Source organism: Puma concolor, chromosome A2 (assembly GCF_028749965.1).
Source record: "Puma concolor isolate L17-30 chromosome A2, mPumCon1.1.hap2, whole genome shotgun sequence".
NCBI classification, from domain to species: domain Eukaryota; kingdom Metazoa; phylum Chordata; class Mammalia; order Carnivora; family Felidae; genus Puma; species Puma concolor.
The window spans coordinates 45911758-45927028 of NC_141668.1; the positions used below are offsets into that span (position 1 = coordinate 45911758).

At 38.2% G+C, this 15271-nt stretch overlaps 1 protein-coding gene across 11 annotated transcripts in view; it reads right to left on the reverse strand.

Moving 5' to 3' along the window:
* The window catches only part of BBS9 (Bardet-Biedl syndrome 9), a 454270-nt gene that overhangs the window by 377748 nt on the left and 61251 nt on the right, over positions 1 to 15271 (reverse strand). The window lies entirely within an intron of this gene.

The window sequence follows — 15271 nt, forward strand, 5'->3', positions numbered from 1 at the left end:
CCACAAACTACCACCATGTGAAGAAGGCAAGCATAGCAAACTTCTCGTTGATCTTAAAACAGATTTTCAGGGGCATCTCGGTAGCTCAGTCAGTTAAGCATCTGACTTAGGCTCATGTCATGATCTCGTGTTTCATGGGTACGAGTCCCACATCAGGCTCTGCACTGACAGTGCAGAACCTGCTTGGGATTCTGTGTGTGTGTGTGTGTGTGTGTGTGTGTGTGTGTGTGTGTGTGTGTGTGTCTGTCTGTCTGTCTGTCTCTCTCTCTCTCTGCCCCTGTCCTGCTCACTCTCTCTCTCTCTCAAAATAAATAAATAAGCTTAAAAAAAATCTTAAAAAAAAATTGATTTGTAATAGGTTTATTACCTGATTGATACTCCCAATACCTTTTTTTTTCTTTTTAAAGATCAAGGATTAATTGGGGGGCGCCTGGGTGGCGCAGTCGGTTAAGCGTCCGACTTCAGCCGGGTCACGATCTCGCGGTCCGTGAGTTCGAGCCCCGCGTCGGGCTCTGGGCTGATGGCTCAGAGCCTGGAGCCTGTTTCCGATTCTGTGTCTCCCTCTCTCTCTGCCCCTCCCCTGTTCATGCTCTGTCTCTCTCTGTCCCAAAAATAAATAAACGTTGAAAAAAAAAAAAAAAGATCAAGGATTAATTGGGTTGTTAAAAGATAATTCTTTTTTACCTCAGTGGTTTGTTACCTTGAATGGAATACAGTACCCATACTTTTCCTACATGGAAAAGAATTTCTTTTTTTTTTTTTTTAATTTTTTTTTTCAACGTTTATTTATTTTTGGGACAGAGACAGAGCATGAACGGGGGAGGGGCAGAGAGAGAGAGGGAGACACAGAATCAGAAACAGGCTCCAGGCTCTGAGCCATCAGCCATCAGCCCAGAGCCTGATGCGGGGCTCGAACTCACGGACCGCGAGATCGTGACCTGGTTTAAGTTGGACGCTTAACCGACTGCGCCACCCAGGCGCCCCAAGAATTTCTTTATATACACAGATACTAACCCTTTTCCTTAGTAAACAGCTTGGCCTTTTGCAAGGATAGGACTGAGACCTAGGTTTAGGAACTAAAAAATTGTGCCAACCATCAGTGAAGAACTTCTGCAAATAATGGAGAACCTCTTCTCTTTTTAATGGCATTATTCAGAAAGGGTCATTCTTATTCTTATTAAAAGCAGAAGTGTAGATGTCATTATACCAGCCAAAAGGACACTATGTACATTTTAACAATGTACATGTTAACAAGAACACAGAAGGCCTGATGGCCTAGTGTCCGAAGTGTATGCTGCCTTGTAAGGGGTCAGAGTTCAATGACATTAAACAAAACCTTTGATCCTCAAATGGGCAAGAATGAGAAAACTAGTAACAATAATTACAGATGGTAATAACAACCCTTTCTTTGCCTAATGCAGAAATCAGCATTCAGATTTTCCCTTTTATGTGGTTAGTCTCCTAAAACATGAAACTTTTCTAAGAAGAAAATTCAAGAAAAAGAGATGGGATACATATCAAAGAGAAAATATCTCATAATTTGTATTTATGTATATTTAATCTAATGATAAAATGGTTCCAGAGCTTCTCTTCTCTTCCAGCTTCTATCGTCTCTATAGGTTCAGCATGTTGGCTCCAACAAATGTGAGAAAAACATGCAGTTAATTCCTCTTGCAAATAGAGGAATGCGAAAGTAAAGCAAACTGGGTACATGTTAGGCCACTTATTTGAGAAGAGATATCTCCATTCACAAATGAATATAACAGTATGGATCCAGTCAGCAATAAATGCATTCTGAACTGTTCCCTGGTCATGAGAATAAGTTTTTATGTCACCAAACAGAACCTTTTACTTAATCCCCAAATGGTAAAAATGGATTTGTAAAATTAGACAGGTGCAGTTAATTAGCCCCACCTACAGGTATAGCATTGTCGGAACCACTTGAATTGGGTACCCCGGACTCTTAAAGCACTTTTATTCCCCTATACCAAACATCCCTACCATCGTGGCATCCTTTAGAATTTGCACACATATAAGTGGATGAAATTTTAAAAGAAGACTAGATATAAGATAGAAAAGAAAAGGCTAAGGGGAAGCCAAGGAATAGGAAAATAAGGGAGAAAACTTAATTAGCAAACATATAATTTGAAAATCTGTATGTTAAATTGCTTACTATTAATGCAGTTTCCCAAAAAACTATCCTTCTAAATACATCCAATATTACTTGGAGAAAAAAAAGTGATTTATCCAATTCATCAAAGAACAGGAATTTTATTTTATAATTTATAAATTTTATAATTTATAATTTTATAATATTATTTTCATCTTAAATTCACCCTGCATTGAAGAGTGATAATTTACCCACTTAATAATGTTTCTATTTGTATCCTGATATCTTAAGAACTAGAGACTATCAGGGGTCTAACTAAATGTTAACATTTGTTCTTTTTTTCCTTCCAAGTAAAAACACTAAAAATAAAATGAAGAAAAAAAAAATCACAAGCATACTCTTATTTACATATACATAGTCAACAAATATATAACTGATCTTGAGGCCAGGAACTTATTTAGCATCCCACTCTTGATTTCGGTTCAGGTTGGGATCTCATGGTTCGTGAGATCGAGCCCTGTGTCTGTGCTATCAATGAGCCTGCTTGGGATTCTCTCTCTCCCTCTGTCTCTGCCCTGTCCCCGCTCATGCACAAGCACACACACTCTCTTAAAATAAGTAAAACATTAAAAAAAATTAAGTGATGAAAGATGTTTATGAAGCCTATGAAGTCTAACATTCTTTTTTGTTTTTAACGTTTCTTTTGAGAGAGACAGAGAGTGAGCGGGGGAGGGGCAGAGACAGAGGGAGACACAGAATCCAAAGCAGGCTCCGGGCTGTCAGCACAGAGCCCTACACGGGGCTTGCACCCACAAACCACCAGATCAATGACCTAAGCCGAAGTCAGATGCTTAACCGACTGGGCCACCCAGGCGCCCCATTATATGGAGGGGCGCGTGGGTGGCTTAGTCGGTTAAGCAGCCAACTTCAGCTCAAGTCATGATCTTGTGGTTCACGAGTTCGAGCCCCGCAGCAGGCTCTGTGCTGACAGCTCAGAGCCTGGAGCCTGCTTCAGATTCTGTGTTTCTGTCTCTCTCTGCTCCTCCCCTGCTCACACTCTCTCTCTCTTTCACTCTCTCTTTCACTCTCACTCTCTCTCTCTCTCTCTCTCTTTCTTAAAAATAAATTAAAAGAAAAAGAAAGAAGTTATATGGAAAGATCACCAGAAGTCAAATACTCAGAATAACAAAAAAATTCAAATTATTATCTTTTGTCATTGGCAAAGCCATGTAATGATTATAAACATGATTTTTGTGTTTATCAAAGGGCTGACTGAAAACCACCTCTGAAGTCATAGAGGCCTATCATATGATATTTGAGGGTTTGGAAGGGACTATTCTCAGGAATCAATTCTTCTTGTTAAACTGGGTTTATTATTTTTTAATGTTTACTTATTTATTTTTGAGAGGGAGAAAGAGAGAAGGAGGGGAGGGGCAGAAAGAGAGAGAGACCAGAGACAGAAAATTCCAAGCAAGCTCCACACTCTCAGCACAGAGTCCAATGCAGGGCTCAAACTCAAGAACCATGAGATTATGACCTCAGCCAAAATCAAGAGTCAGATGCTTAACAGACCGTGCCACCCAGGTGCCTCTAAACTGGGTTCACTTTTAACCATTTAAAACTGTAAAGTAATAAAACTGAGAAGTCAGAAGAGTACCAAATGAAAAGATAACATCTCCTTCCTACCTGAACTCAGCAGAGTGTAAGTAGGACACAATTTTATTCTTTCTCATATTGTCCCTTTAAATCTGCTCTGTGGAATCATGCTTCCCTGTTCCTGGAGGAAATTTAAGGCAGATCTTATAGCTTTTCTATTCTCCTTCAGGAAACTAAGAATAATCTTGTTTTCTAAGTATTAGGAAGTCAAGACTCTCTGGGAGGATTTCAACTTCCAGCTAAAATGGAGTAATATACCCTCCCACCATAACCTCCCATAAACTGAACAAAATGTATCAGACTACAGTCAGCAAGCATTTGACAACAGGTAGCACAAGCCTATGATTCCAAGAGAAGGTAAACTCATAAGGTCAAAGCCACCACTGCCCAAGCTCGCTGTCAAGAGACAACTGCCAACTGCAGCACAGCAAGCTGGAGCTCAAGCAGAGCACAGTGGCCACTACGCTGAGGAGGCAGAAGTCACACTTGGGGGAGGAACTTGAAACCTGTGGAGCAGAGAGAAAGGAGCCCTACAGTGGGAAAAGCATAAGGCTGTGAGATAGTTTCCTGAGAGTCCATAATTGAGCACAGACCTGAGCATGCACATGGAGAGATGACAGGATTTACCAAAGGATGACTGCTACAGGGGAAGGAATGGAACAGATACCAGAAGTCAAGCAGTGCTGGGCGATTAGTTAGAGGTCTAGCCCAGCTGATATGGAGAGGCTTCATTAACACCTTGTAAACACACTGAGAAAGTCTGCTCCTTTAAAAGTAAGAACGATGCCCTAGAGTAAACCCTGCTCTAGACTCACCTAATAAAGCCTAAAACCAAGCCGTAACAAGAGCCACAGGGAATGGGAGTTAAGATACCTCAAGTCAAATAAGTTTAGGAAATATAGTAAAACCTTGGTTTGTGAGCATAATTCATTCTGGAAACATGCTTGTTATCCAAAGCACTTGTGTATCAAAGCGAATTTTAAGAACCATTGACTCACTTGTGATCATGTGTCACGTACTACTTGTATTGCAAGACGTCTTTTGTTTATCAAGTTAAAATGTATTAGAAATGTTTGCCCATCTGCAGAACACTCACAGAACAAGTTACCTGCAATCCAAGGTTTTACGTACCTTGGACTTCCCACACATCTTACATACAAGAACATAAAATCAAGCTGTCACAAGTTCAATGTGATCAGCCAGTAACTGAACTTGTTATTTTCGGTCTTTTTTGTTTGTTTTGTTTTGGTTTTTGTTTTGTTGTGATAGAGAGCACACGCAAGCAGTGGGGCGGGGCAGAGGAAGAGAGAGACTCTTAAGCAGGCTCCACACTTAGCATGATACTCTAAACAGAATTAGAACCCTGGGATCATGACCTGAGTCAGACGCTCAACCAACTGAGCCACCCAGGTGCCCCTCAGTCTTTTTTTATTTTGGCTTTTTTGCTGGATATGCAGAGCTATCTCGTTATGGTTTTAATATGAATTTCCCTGGGGCCTATTGATGCTGAGCATCTTTTCATGTCCTTATTGGGCCATTGGTATATCTTCTTTTGTGACATGTCTCTTCAAATACTAGTTCATTTTTAAAAATTGGGGTTGTTTAGCTTCTTATTGAGTTTTAAGAGTCCATATGTTCTGGATACAACTCATTTGTCACCTATATGCATTATGAATATTTTCTTTCAGTCTAAGGCTTGCCTTTTCATTTTCTTATAAAAATGTTATCTTTTGAAGTTATCTTTCAAAGACTAGATTTTAACTTTGGTGAAGTATAATTTGCCATTTTGTTTCTTTTCTGATTAGTGCTTTGTATGCCTGAGAAATCTTTGCCTACTCTGAGGTAATAAAAATTTTCTCTATAAAAATAAATATTTATTTTTTTCTTGTACAAGTTTCATTGTTTCAGCTTTTAAATTTAGGTCTATAACTCATTTTATGTTAAGTATTACAGTTTTTCTTGTTTTTTATGGATTTATTTCCAATTGTGGAACCAACCTTATATTCCTGGAGTAAATTTCCAATTGCTCATGACAGGTTATCCATTTTGCATATTGCTAGATTCCATTTGCTAATATTATTTTAGTATTTTTGCATCTGTGTTAATGAGGGAGACTGATTGTAATGTTTCCTTCTTATAATATCTTTGACAGCTTTAGTATCAAGGCCATTCAGGCCTCACAGATGGGTTGGGAAGCATTACCTCCTCATCTATTTTTGGAGTTTATATAACATTGGTATTATCTCTTCCTTAAACATTTACTGTATTTCATCTGTGACACTATCTAAGCTAGGAATATTCTTTTTGAAATGATTTTTATTATGAATTCAAAAATCTTAATAGATACATAGCTACAAAAACTTTCTATTTCTTCTTGTGTCAGTTTTTAGTAAATTGTGGTCTTAAAGTCATTTGTTTATTTCATCTAAGTTATTAAAATATTGGCATAAAGTTGTTCATAATGTCCCTTTATATTCATTTTAACATGTCTGAGATCTAAAAGTATCTTTTAAAAAACAGAGTTTTTTGGATACACAGAATAATGGTGGTCACCTAAGTCCAAAACCCTCCCTCCTTTACTCTCCTGGGGAAAAAAAAAAAAAAAAAAAAAAAACCATAAAACTACATTATCCTTGTACCTTCTGCATTGCTGGGATAAAGAAAACACTGCAACCTCCACCATATGTGGGCAGAGGAATTCCAACAGCAATTCCACCATCAGCCCATAGAAAGTAGAGAAGGAGAAAGGCAGATAAGATTCTGTGTAAAGGAACAGAGGGAAGTAGAGAAGGAAAGGCAGATAAGATTCTGTGTAAAGGAACAGAGGGAAGCAGAGATCTTAGGGAAAACACAGACAAAAATCCAAGAAAAAAAGTGAAACAATAAATGTAAAAAATACTCAACATGGATTGGGACTAGGAGTTCATGGGTCTGTCTACAAGGAAGGAGCTTGAAAGTGTGCAGGATCCAAGTGGCAGTCTTAGAGAAGCGCTTGATTTTGGGAGTGAGTTATCCACCAAGAGAAGGAACAGAGATTTGTTTCTTGTAGTGATATGGTCAGAAGACACTCTGAAACTACTACATGTATTATAGGAATGAGCAAATGAATGTTGTTGGGAGCCAGCATCCACTTTGAAAGAAGGGATATAAATATGGAATGGGAAAGCCAAGAAAGAACTGTGAAATTGGGGACACTGATGTGAACTCACGATATCGAAATAATGTATATGTCTAAGTTGATGTGCATATATCTATTTCTGTACATGTCTGTATGTATGTGCTTACACATTTGTATGTATGTGTAAGTATGTTTACATGTACATATTTGTCACTCTGTCCTCTAAAAGCAAAAACACCATGGAACATGAGCACACCCAGCATTCAGATCTCAGTCTCTAATACCATTTCCCACTAAAAGGAACCAGGGCTTATTCCATGGGTAGAACAGGATAGGTATAATATGATTCTGGAACACCCTGCTGTGCTATAAAGTTTAAAAAGTACTAACAAAAAAAGGGGAGCAGGGGTAGGGGAAGGTATGTCACAAGGACACAGGAGCTAGCTTAAAGAGGCTTCACATTGGCCAAATCTGGAATGATTTAAGAACCAAAACTCTTAAGTTCAATATTGACTTATTAACTATTGGGGAAAATAGAAATTCAGGAGTCCACACTAATAATAATAATCAAATGAATAAATGAGGGAGAAGGGATATCTACTGCTTAATAGAACACTAAGGGCCAAATGGCAAATATAAAGGAAGTGCTGAGGTAGAAGAATCATTTTGCAACCATCACTGTAAAGATTTTATCAGGCAAGAATGATCAATGAATGATAAATTTAAGGGGAAATTTTGATGAAAAGCAAGATATGTGCATTGCTTACTAGTAGCAAGGAGGAAAAAAAAAAAAAAAAAACCAGTAATTATACAGTGGAGAAATCAGACAACCTCTTGACCAGCAGATCAAAATTAATCACTGGGGTGCCTGGGTGGCTCAGTCATTTAAGCATCTGACTCTTGATTTCAACTCTGGTCATGATCTCCCAGTTTGTGGGTTCAAGACCCACATCAGACTCTCCACTGACAGTATGAAGCCTGCTTGGGATTTTCTCTCTCTCTCTCTCTCTCTCTCTCTCTCTCTCTCTCTCTCTCTCCCCCTCCCCCACTCATTCTCTCTCTTTCACTCTCTCTCTCTCTCTCTCAAAATAAACTTTAAAAAAAATTAATCAGTGAAGGTGACTATACATGATACTGTGAGGAAAATGCAATTCTAGCTATTCTTGGCAGTATTCTGGCTAAAAGAATGTATAATCTTAATGTTACAAGGAAGCAATTGATTAACAAATTGAGAAATGTTTTATTTTTTAAGTGGTGGCGGAGACTCTTCAAAAATGTCAATGTCATAAAAGGCTAAGAAAGGCTTTGGCAATTTCACAGCTTAAAAAAGGCTAAAAATACATGCAAATGAATACAGTGCCTGCCTCTAAACTAGATCCTGTAATAGTGGGGGAGAGGGAAGAGAAATGCTATAAAGCACATTTTTACATTATTAGATCACCTGACAGAATTTGGGTATTAGAATAGATAAAATTATTATATCAATGTAATTTTATGAAATTAACAACTGTACTGTGGCTACATAAGAATATTCCTATTCTTAAGAAATATACACTAAAGTACTCAGGGATAAAGAGCCATGATATATATAATGTACTCTCATATGGTTCAGGAAAAACAAAATTGTGTATGCATGAGAGAGTGTGAGGAGGAAAGAAAAGAAAAGAAAAGAGAAAAGAAAAGAAAAGAAAAAGAAAGAACAAAAAAACAAATTAGATAAAAATATTAACAATGGAGAAATCTGGTTAAAGAGTGTAAAAATGTTCTTTAAATTATCTTTAACTTCAGAGAAAACAAAGAGAAGCAATGTACTTATGCCTCAGATGTCAGTAGTGCCTACACCACTATAATAATGTAAATTCTTGTATTAGTTAAGGAAAAGGCCAAGTCGTAACAAAAATACCCCAAAATACAATTACTTAAATTAGATAGTTTATATTTATTTTGCTAACGATAGAGACAATTTCTTAACTCTTCCCACAGCTATATAAGTAATCCTACTCTCTGAAAGTCCCTTTGTTTGAACCATCTGCCATGAATTCTGTTTCCTGCTGGGATCTTAACAGATATAGTACTCAGGGATTTGAGGACTGGTTTGCTCACATATCTGATGAACACACAGGTGATTTCCATGCAGAGGGGAAATAAAGAAAACAAAAGAAATACATGGCATACAATGGAATCACAACTGTTCAAAATATTATTAGTGCAGTGTGGGATAAAATGCCAGTGAAGACATGGATTTGAGAGATAAATGGCTATTGCACTTGATTGTTTGATGACAACAGTAATTACAAAGACTGCTTAGTTGGCTACCTACACAGCTTAAGCACTTACAAAATAAAAAAAGGACCCTGAACTTCCAAATTAAGGTATAGGCAGAGAACCTAAAAGTATCTATGGTGGCCATATGAATAGGGTGATGGTACACAAAAGAAAGCTTTTAGGTTCTAGGTTCATTAATATCTGAGAATGTTAAATGCCATGTGATCACTACTCAAAGTGGGGCTTATGGAATTCCAGTGATCAATGAAGACTTGACCCAAGTTTTTCTCACAGTAAGTTCTGTGGGTGCATAGACCCATCCTGCCATTATTTTCCCACTGATGTAATTCAAAGTTGGAACAGATATACTCATAAACTAGCTGAATCCCTACCTTAGCTTCTACCTAAGGAAGAGTATTATGAAGGCTAATTTGATACCAGAGACTAACTGGAATCCCTGCCCCCAACCCACCAAACTAACATATTTCTCAAAAGCAAAACTCATCCCTAAGGAAATTACAGAGATTAGTGCCACCATCAAATACTTAAAAAACACAACTACGATGCATCTTCATTCATTACCCTGTTTGGTGTGTGAAAGAGCCAAATGGATCTTGGATAACGACTACGGATTATCATAAACTTAGGAGAGATTCCAATTACAGCTGCTATTCAAAAATAAGGTATATTTTAATGGAAAAGGTTAACACAGTTCATGAAACCTGGTGCAAATCTATTAATCTATTACATTTCTTTATGACAAAGAAATGAATAAAGACAATCACAAGTAGTTTCCTTTGCCTGTCAAAAGATGGTAGTACAGGGGCGCCTGGGTGGCTCAGTCGGTTAAGCATCCTACTTCAGCTCAGGTCATGATCTCAACGGTTCATGAGTTTGAGCCTTGTGTCGGGCTCTGTGCTAACAGCTCGGAGCCTGGGGCCTGCTTCTGATTCTGTGTCTCCCTCTCTCTCTCAAAAATAAATAAACATTAAAAAAAGAAGAAGAAGAAGAAAGAAACCTCTGGGTGCAGGTATAGTTTAAAAAAAAAAAGAAGATGATAGTATAGGCTGCCACCACAGTCAGTCAGTCCCAGCACATCCAACAACTGTTTGCTGCAAGCAAGAAGCAGGCCACAGAGAACGTGCCTGTGGCCCACAAGCAAAAAAACCTCAGGCTGAAGCAAGCCAAAGAAGCTCAGGCTACAATTAAACAATTTCACCTATAAAGGGAGAAAGAGTTTCAAAGCCGAGGAAGCTGAGGTCTGGGATTCAAGTGCAGCACTGAAGTGGAGAAGATCCAGGGAATAACCATCCTCCAGAACTACTTCCAGCAGAACAGGGATAAAGTCATGGATAACCTCTTAGTCTACCACATCCAACCAGAAATCCATGGAAATTGCCCCAAGAATGCCTAGGGGAAAAAGAAAGAAGACCCTGTTCCATGGATTGGCATTTCAGATGCCTTCATGGAATATGAAGCTAGCTTTAGCAAAGCTCAAATTATATTCTTCTAAAAAAGGCACTAAATTATTGCTGTACATGATATAATAGGTTCCTTTACCTTTTGGAGAATAGCAAATCTAGCTTTTTGGTACAAACTTAGAGCTTATCCAAAGTCTTCATCTTTTTACCTCATATGTCATAGAAATTCAGCAAGTATACATTGCCTCATGCCTTTTAACACAAGCAACATATATATCTGGCATTTTCTTTCTTAGATATAGTTAAACAATTTTTAAGAAAGAAAGAGATTTTTGGTACAAAAACAGACACTCAGATCAATGGAACAGAATAGAGAACCCAGAAATGGACCCACAAACATATGGCTAACTAATCTTTGACAATGCAGGAAAGAATATCCAATGGAATAAAGGCAGTCTCTTCAGAAAATAATACTGGGAAAACTGGACGGCGACATGCAGAAAAATGAACCTGAACCACCTTCTTACACCATACACAAAAATAAACTCAAAATGGATTAAAGACCTAAATGTAAGACAGGAAGCCATCAAAATCCTAGAGGACAAAGCAGGCAAAAACCTCTTTGACCTCGACTGCAGCAAATTCTTCCTCAACACGTTTCCAGAGACAAAGGAAACAAAAGCAAAAATGAACTATTGGGACCTCGTCAAAATAAAAAGCTTCTGCACAGCAAAGGAAACAGTCAGCAAAACTAAAAGGCAACCGATGGAATGGGAGAAGATATTTGCAAATGACATATCAGATAAAGGGTTAGTATCCAAAATCTATAAAGAACTTATCAAACTCAACAACGAAAAAACAAATAAGCCAGTGAAGAAATGGACAAAAGACACGAATAGACACTTCTCCAAAGAAGACAACCAGATGGCTAACAGACACACGAAAAAATGCTCAACATCACTCACCATCAGGGAAATACAAATCAAAACCACAATGAGATACCAACCTCACACCTGTCAGAATGGCTAACATTAACAACTCAGGCAACAACAGATGTTGGCGAGGATGCAGAGAAAGAGGATCTCTTTTGCACACTGGTAGTAATACAAACCGGTGCAGCCACTCTGGAAAACATTATGGAGGTTCCTCAAAAATTAAAAACAGAACTACCCTACGACCCAGCAATTGCACTACTAGGTATTTATCCAAGGGATACAGGTATGCTGTTTCTTTTTTTGTTTGTTTGTTTTGTTTTTTTGTTTTTTTGTTTTTTAATTTTTTTTTCAACGTTTATTTATTTTTGGGACAGAGAGAGACAGAGCATGAACGGGGGAGGGGCAGAGAGAGAGGGAGACACAGAATCGGAAACAGGCTCCAGGCTCTGAGCCATCAGCCCAGAGCCCGACGCGGGGCTCGAACTCACGGACCGCGAGATCGTGACCTGGCTGAAGTCGGACGCTTAACCGACTGTGCCACCCAGGCGCCCCTTGGTATGCTGTTTCTAAGGGTCACATGCACCCCAATGTTCATAGCAGCACTATTGACAATAGCCAAAGTATGGAAAGAGCCCAAATGTCCATCAACGGATGAATGGGTAAAGAAGATGTGGTATGTGTGTGTGTATATATACATATATATAATGGAGTATTACTTGGCAATCAAAAAGAATGAAATCTTGCCATTTGCAACTACATAGATGGAACTGGAGGGTATTACGCTAAGCAAAATTAGCCAATCAGAGAAAGACAAATATCATATGATTTCACTCATATGAGGAATTTAAGATACAAATCAGATGAACGTAAGGGAAGGGAAGCAAAAATAATATAAAAACAGGGAGGTGGACAAAACATAAGAGACTCTTAAATATGGAGAACAAACAGAGGGTTGCTGGAGGGGGTGTGGGAGGGGGGATGGCCTGAATGGGTAGGGGGCATTAAGGAACCTACTCCTGAAATCATTGTTGCACCATATGCTAACTAACTTGGATGGAAATTTTAAACTTAATTAATTAATTAATTAAGAGAAAGAAAGAAAGATTTTTTTTCCCCTAAATCTTTCTTGAAGGTCAACTGCTTCATCTAGGAAAAAGTGATAAATAGTTATTTATAATCTGTGGAGCAGCAATCAGCCTTAAAATAGTCCTTTCTGGATAAGGTTAGCACAAAGAATACTAGCATAATTGTTTGGGCCACTTTTAGTTTCTCTTAATCAAAATTACTAGATGATGGGATTAAAAAACTTGTTACATGTTATTGCTTGATGTACTGATAGGCATTTACAAGTAAAAACTCTTTATCATGCAAAATTTTTTAAAAAGGGTATCTTCTTTTAGTGCTGGTCCAATACACTGATGACATTATAAATAAATCTGGTAAGCAGGAAGTGGCAAGTACCCCATAAAAATTCAAGAGTCTGCCACACTGTGAAGTTTCCAGGAAAATCTGGGGCATGTTAGAATATGCCCTCTAAAAAAAGATGTTGCTTCACCTTGCACTGCCTTCCAAAAAGAAAAAAGCACGAAACTCGGAGAGTGTCCTTGAATCTTAGAAGCAATATACAGCACATTCAAGTAGAGTTGCTACTTTTTTTTTTTTAATTTGTTTTCAACATTTATTTATTTTTTGGGACAGAGAGAGACAGAGCATGAACGGGGGAGGGTCAGAGAGAGAGGGAGACACAGAATCGGAAACAGACTCCAGCCTCCGAGCCATCAGCCCAGAGCCCGACGCGGGGCTCGAACTCGGACCGCGAGATCGTGACCTGGCTGAAGTCGGACGCTTAACCGACTGCGCCATCCAGGCGCCCCGAGTTGCTACTTTTAAGTAGACCCCAGAGCAAGATAGGGCTCTGAGGTTCATAAAGGCTGCAATGTAAATTGATCTTCTACAGGTCAATGGGCCCAGCAGAACCAGTGGTACTCAAATTAGGTAGGTCTATTCTATATAGCCTCTGGAAACCCCCAAAAGAAGAGTCACTGCACAGACCCTTGGGTCTTCTGTCAACAATTATTCTCCATTTGAGAAATAGCTCCTAGTTCTACAGGGCAAAGATACAGATTGAACATCTAGTTATAGGACACCAAGTAACTTCATGACCAGAGCTACCCATCGTGAAATGGGTTACCCAATCTACTGAGTCATGAGATTAAGTATGTGAAGCAGTATTTCATTATTGAAGAGAAATGAAATATATGAATAAGAAAAGAAAGCATAAACTGAATGAGTCAGTGGCTCAAATTCGCATAGTACATACTCCAGCTGCTTCACTGCCTCTCCCATGACCTCATATGGAGTTCCCTATGACCAATAAACAGAAGAGGAAAAAACCCACAGACTTGATTTACAGATAGGTCTACATGATATGTTGTCACCAGTGGTAAGCTATAACATCAGCTTCCTACTCCAAGGTATCCTTGAAAAACAGTAACAAAGGAAAATCTTCCCAATGAGTTTAATTTTGAGCAATGTATCTTATTGTCACTTTACTGGGAATGTGAGACAGCCTGAGATTCACATTTACAATGATACATGGGTAATAGCTAATGGGTTGGAATCAAGACTGAAATATTGATAAAAAGGAGGTCCAGAAGGATTTGTGTGGAAAGATTTCTCATAATGGACATACTTTGTGAAGATATTAGAGACCCTCATTCCCAGGAAAAGAAAGCTTACAGCAAGGAACACAGTCACAGTTCTATTAAATTTCAAGCTGAGACTGCCCCTGTTGAGATTCCACCACCACAGAATAGGCAAAAGAAAAAAAGAAAAGAAAAGAAAAGAAAAGAAAAGAAAAGAAAAGAAAAGAAAAGAAAAGAAAAGAAAAGAAAAGAAAAGAAAAGAAAAGAAAAGAAAAGAAAAAAAAAGTAATGTATTGACAGAGTAATTTCTCTCTATTACTAAGCGGAAAGTGGGGGGTGTTATACAACAGGACCAGGTAAACTACATCTAAAATCCAAGGGATTCACTGGGCAGCCTCTTAGTATTCCTATGTCCAACAATAAAGTTAATGAAAAACTAGGTTAATCCAATAAACATAGGATACTTAAGGACTCAGATCTTTGGGATATGAAGGCAAAGAAGTCTGACTAGCCAATGTGCTGGGAAAATACAAGGAGGATATAAAACATGTAGTGGAGAAAGTAAGTTATGATTATCAACCTCAGTCTGTTGACCAACTACAAACATGGAGAATGTTACAGCTAAGCATATTTTATATTAACCAATTATTTTCCACCCATCCCATCCCTTTGCCGCTATGTTATATGATGAGCACTGGTGATGACTACATTGCAAATCTGATTTCAGATGGGAAAATGACTAAAATATCGCCCTATAACAAAAGGTGACTGATGAAACTTTGTGTCTCCTCTGGGAATGAGAAGTTTTTGTCTAAATAAAGAATAAGAGAAAGGACCCTTTTCCATGGCTCCTGCTCTTAATAAACCCTCAAAATAATACCGTTACTTCCTCCTGTCCCTTCAACCCTAGAAATGGTAAAAGCTTCCACTGCTGATAATATTTAGATGCTTCATTATTTCTTTCTTAACTCTGCCTACACCTGTCAATGATCCCTTCATTAAAATATCTTCATTCAAACGATCTAAATTCTATTTCCTGCTGGGATACTGAATGATACAAAAGCATGTATGGAAATTAGACAAGTAGCGTTTCAATTTAGTAAAAATAAATAAGGGTGATT